The following is a 5368-nucleotide window of genomic DNA, read 5'->3' on the forward strand; positions in this document are numbered from 1 at the left end:
GAGAGAGAAAATGACCTCTGGAGATACAAATAATTAAGCTTCTTATCCTAAGTCACACAGCCTTCCAGTGGGTGAACAGAATTTAGGAACCAGATTCTCTAACTCTTTGTATAGCTTCTATCACACAATTATATTCTTTCCTTTTCTTTCTTTCTCTTTTTTTTTTTTTTTTTTAGACAGGATCTCAGTAGGTTCCCCTGGTGGTCTACGACTCACTGTGTAAACCAGGCTGGCCTCAAATCAGAGATCTGTCTGCCTCTGCCTCCTGAGTGCTGGAATTAATATTCTATTTTAATTACTACTTATAAGAATGAATAAGTGCTCCAAAAGTGGTAGTTAATAAATAGCTCCATTGGGGGGAAACTTTTGTGCATATTACTATGTCACAAAAGGATTTGGTCAGCGATGGATGACAGGCATTTACAGTGGTGGTCCCATAAGATTCAACAGAGCTGAAACTTCCTCTTGCTTAGCATTTTTACTATATCCTCTTAGATACACAAATGCCATTGGGTTACAACACCTGTAGTAAGTGGGTTGTGAAGTCTACACAGGTGTGCAGTCAACTGTACCATCCAGGTTTGTGGATTTAACTCTGCAGTGCTCACATAAAGGCAAATTTGCCACCCTAACGAGGCATTTCCTAGAATGTATTTAGATACATGTTTTTGATAGAAATGTCTCTGAGGTTCTGAGAATTCATAAAACTCAAAATGGTGTAAGGATAGTGTCATGTTTTCATCTTCTGGTACATTTCTCTCTCCCCTTTCTCCTATTTCATTCTGTGAAAGAGCCACTCCACTTCTCAGAATAACTGGAACGAGCAGGCACAAACAGACCTGCCTTCTCTCCCCTCCTGTCCCAACTCCCCGTCCCTGGGGACAGGAAGGTCATTGCTTGCTCACTCTAGCATTATATCTGTGCCACAGTCACTCAGAATTCCTTAGGTGGTCCATAGTGATCCCGTCACTTCATGTCCTTCTGCTTCCCAGAGGTGAGTCCTGCCTTACAGGTATGGCCCAAACTAGTCCACCATCCCTACCCACAACCTCTTCAGATAGCAGAATCCTGTATCTTTGCTGGGCTCCAGCAGAGTTGAAAGAAACCTGAGTTTCTAAAAATACTAAAGAAAATTAAAGAGAAACTGAAGAAAATCAAGGAAAGACAAAAATGCTGTTTTCTCACAGCCCACAGGTCCTCTACCAATTCTCACCCAAGCTCAACATGCAATTCAGATGGTAAAAACTGTGAAAAGTGCCAACTTACCTCCTCCACACATCTTACACAACTCACCCTGTGACTGAAGGCATTAGTGACTTAGAGCCAACTCTCCTGATGAGTGGTAGATGATCAGATTCTTCACATGTCATCAAGCTTGGGGGTAAGGGAGCTCTAGGGAGTGGTTCAGCCCCATAGAAGCCCATATAATGGCGCAATTATGGAAAATATAACCACAGAATAGACATGACACTCAGGTGAAGATGAATCACAGACACATCACAGCCTCTGTTGATCTCAGTGAAAGCAAACTACCTGGCAAGGTTGATAAGGCCCCAGGAAGATAAGGAGAGAAGGAACAGGAAGGAGGCTCCACCAGCAGGGAGAAAATATGAGAGGAGTCTGAGGGCCAGAGGCAGGCAGTTGCTACAGAGGCAGTTGCTGGAATTCATGTCCTACAGTACAGAAGACAGGAACTCTCACCAGAGATGGCTGTGTAAGGGGTCAATAAGATGGAACAGCAGGTAAAGACACTTGCCACCAAGCCTGACAACCTGAGTTCGTCCCTAGAACCCACATGATAGGAGAGAAATGACTCCAGAAGGTTGTACTCTGACCTCCACATGCACACTGTGACACACCTGTGCACACACACACTAAAATAATCATTGAAACAAATTTTAAGAAATGGGTGTGTATTTCCAAAGAGCACGGAAAATGCCCCAGATGATGAATTAGGAAGGAAATCCAACAGACCAAATATAATATTTAACATTGCTTGAGTTTGGCCAGCAATGTGCTAACCACTTCAAATGGACCTTCTCATGCAATCCTCATAATGACTGCCACAGGCATACTGTGAACCATATTTCAAAGAGCCAAAAAGCCTATAAATATAAAACAGTTCATTCCAAAGTCGCACAAAATCAGAATTAGAACCCATGCTATCAAGGCAGCCAGGGTATTTAGCATGCATGGATGTTTGTCCAGATACCCACATACCCACACACCCACACTCCCACACACATCCTAACTGAATTGGAGAGTAACATGGACTAGTCATCAAAGTATGGCATAAGGTACAAGGCTGAAGGGATGTCAAATACAGAAGACGCAGCAGAGCAGGTACATTTCTATAAGAAAGACCAGTAATAGACAAGGGACCCTGTACAGTTCTCCACCCAGGGGCATGAAATGTGGATACAGGGAAAGTGGCAGAGTCCAGAGAGGGGACTTCAGTGAGGGTGGGGACAAAGAAAGGATCATTCCACCAAGGAACAAAGACCCCAGAGAGCCCAGTGCAAAGGATGGTTCAGGAAAGAATACCAGGAGTCCCTGAGAAGGACCCATGGAGAGCTACAGAGTGATCAGTGACTGCTGTGGGGCAGATTACCAGATGGCAGGAACTTGGGTGATCCTTGCAAATGAGGGCAGGAATGCAGGCCAGGTGCAACTCACCAACCCCCAGGGTCCTACAAGCGTTGCTTCCCTGTCCCTTGATCAGGGCACAGCAGTATTCGGCCTGTGGCGAGCTGGTCACTGCCAAAGTAGAGGAGGAATGTAGGGGCAACAGACACTGGGAGGAAGGAGTGCTGCTCCCCACTGCTGGCGGCCTGAGCTGCCAGGCCTCACAGGAGAGTTAGCTGGTCTAGGAAGCTTACCCTGGCAGAATGGAAAGAAAATAATCTGCCTACCGGATATTCCTCCTTTCCCTGGAAAAGCTGAAACAGAACAGCTTGCCTGGAGTGTGGTTATACATTCTGCTTCTTTGGAAGAGGTGGGGTAAGGAGTTCCCCAAAGACCAGGACCTGTGGTAACTACAATGTTCAAAAGCCCCAAACTGTATTCAGAACCCTTGGGTAAGGCAGGATGTGCATGGCTGCCACATGAGTCATCTCACCGCGTTTGGTCCTATTATTCTAATCTCCTGACTGTCTTTTGGGTCAGATTTCTATTTGGGAACTGTCTTAGTCACCCGACCACTAACTGTATGTCATAGACTTTGCCAGTCATTTTGTAACCCTGCCGTGCCTGGCCCCTGCTAGACTGCAACATGTTAAAACAGTTTGTGAGAGCAGTTTGAAGGCTCTAGGAGAAGACTTTGTTAGAGTTCCCGAGGAAAATGCTCTTGACCTCGAGGTCATTCCCGACTGTTCAGTTCTCCGTGGTGGCTCCATGCTGGCACGACTAATATAATAAATTAATCCTTTCTCTTGGCCATTGTTTCATTTCTGCCTTTTTTCTTTGTTTTCTGGAAAATCCACTCTCCCCAGGTTTAGGAGGAAGGGGGTATCTTTACCAGAAGAGTAGCAAAGATTTGCCCAAAAAGAGCAGCACCCCGTCCAGATTGGGAGCTGGTTTATCTCAGCAGGTGGCTATATTCTGAGGGGGTTCCGGAGTTCTAGGACAGCTTGACCTCAAGGGATATAGGTAGGATATTTTCATTAGTACATTTGATACAGGTCCACCATACAAGGAGTGAAAGCCAACATTCTCTACTACTGTAAACCTCGGAACCCAGACAAATTGCCTTATTATTATTATTATTATAGAAAGTATCAGGTGTGCAGAAGAGTATCAGTCTATGTACTCATCGCTCAGCATCAACATCCAACAACCAGCAACTCACTGTGGTAACTGTGTTCAATAGATACAGGAAGGAAGAAAGGGAGGGAGGGAGGAAAAGAGGAGAGGAAGGAAGAGAGGGAGGGAGGGAGACGGGAAGGGGCAAATGAGGGAAAGAGGAGGGGAGGGAAGGGGAGGGATGAAGGAGAAAAGGAAAAGAGGATCAAGTTTGTCATGCCAAGTTCAGAGCATGTTCCCCACGCACACCATATTTCCTCTTACATTTCCACACACTGAAATAGTTTTTATTACAAATTACATGCTATCGGTTTGGCAAAACTGCATTTCAATGAAGATCTCAGAGAAATCATTAGGAGCCTCATTACAGAGCAACCTGTTTCATTGGGACTTTATCTGAATGTGACTCTAAAACAAAGCTCATTATTTATGCCAAGATCCCATCTTACTTGTTGGGGTTTTAATCTCATGCAGCGAATTCCACAAGAAGCTTAATGTCTCCCAACTAAAGAAATGGTGGTGGTGGACATGGTGAAGGCTTAGGGCAGGAGGTCTGCAAAGGGCCTTTATTTCAGACAGCCCTGGCCAAGTCAGGGGATTTTACATTGCAGACTGGTTTAAGAAAAAGATCCCATGAGAGGTCATTTTAGGGTGAAATCAAGGGACACATTTCTAGAGTGAGCAGAGGGTGTCAGAACTGGCTACTATTTGAGGGCAGAGAGAAGACACTGCTCTCTCTCTCTCTCTCTCTCTCTCTCTCTCTCTCTCTCTCTCTTTCTCCTTCCTTCCCACTCTATTCCTTTATCCCTTTCTATCTTTGTTTTAAGAACATGGTCTGGTTGAAAAACAGTGACTTTATGTCTTTTGTGTGAGCAGTGCCTTAGTAATGTTTTGGATTTGGTTAGCAGGTGAAAGTGGAAAATAAAAGCAGCAGGCACCAGTTTTAACTCAGGTCTTAACCATGTTGTTTATGACCAGAGTCATGAAGCTGCTCGTTGTGGGATTCAGTGAACTCAAATGACCACCCAAAAGTACTGTGCACAGCTATAGAACAACAGACCCAGGTTTGACAAGAAGTTGGTCAGGGCCAATGAAAATCTTGGCCAGCAAGGTCTCTACCTCTGCATGGAATTCCCCCTAGAGCAAATGCTTAATGCAGATATGTCTCTAAAATGAATGCAGGTTCATAGGGGGGTAGAGGCAGCCTTCACACACACACATACACTCCACACCACACATACACATTCCACATCCCACACATATACATACTCCATATTATACACACCGCATACCACACACATACCACACATCACATACACGTGCGTGCGCACACACACACATACACACACACACACACACACACACAAATGGAAATGAAATACCTTGTGTCTTAGGGATCAGTGTCCTGGGGACCCTCTTTAGCTGCTACCTCAGTACCACTCCCTCATGGACAAGTCAAGCATTCTGGGATGGAGGACTTCCTTCAACAAACTCATGTGTGGCCTGCATCACCTGGACAAACCTTTCTTGACTATCTATAAAAGTGTGGGTACTAGGCAGATAGTTC

General features: G+C 45.0%; 1 protein-coding gene across 5 annotated transcripts in view; it reads right to left on the reverse strand.

Annotated features, from left to right (window-relative positions):
* Basp1 (brain abundant membrane attached signal protein 1) overlaps positions 1 to 2933 on the reverse strand; it is a 79771-nt gene extending 76838 nt beyond the window's left edge. For 2 of the 5 annotated variants that reach the window (XM_029558001.1, XM_029557999.1), the window contains exon 1: positions 2677 to 2868. The gene's annotated coding sequence lies outside the window, so the exon portion shown is untranslated. Of the gene's footprint in view, positions 1 to 2611; positions 2869 to 2912 lie in introns of those variants that run through there. The other 3 variants (XM_029558003.1, XM_029557998.1, XM_029558002.1) reach the window with 3 other exon arrangements.
* Positions 2934 to 5368: the final 2435 nt, after the last annotated feature.

This window comes from Nannospalax galili, unplaced genomic scaffold (assembly GCF_000622305.1).
Source record: "Nannospalax galili isolate Female #2095 unplaced genomic scaffold, S.galili_v1.0 scaffold207, whole genome shotgun sequence".
Lineage (NCBI taxonomy): Eukaryota > Metazoa > Chordata > Mammalia > Rodentia > Spalacidae > Nannospalax > Nannospalax galili.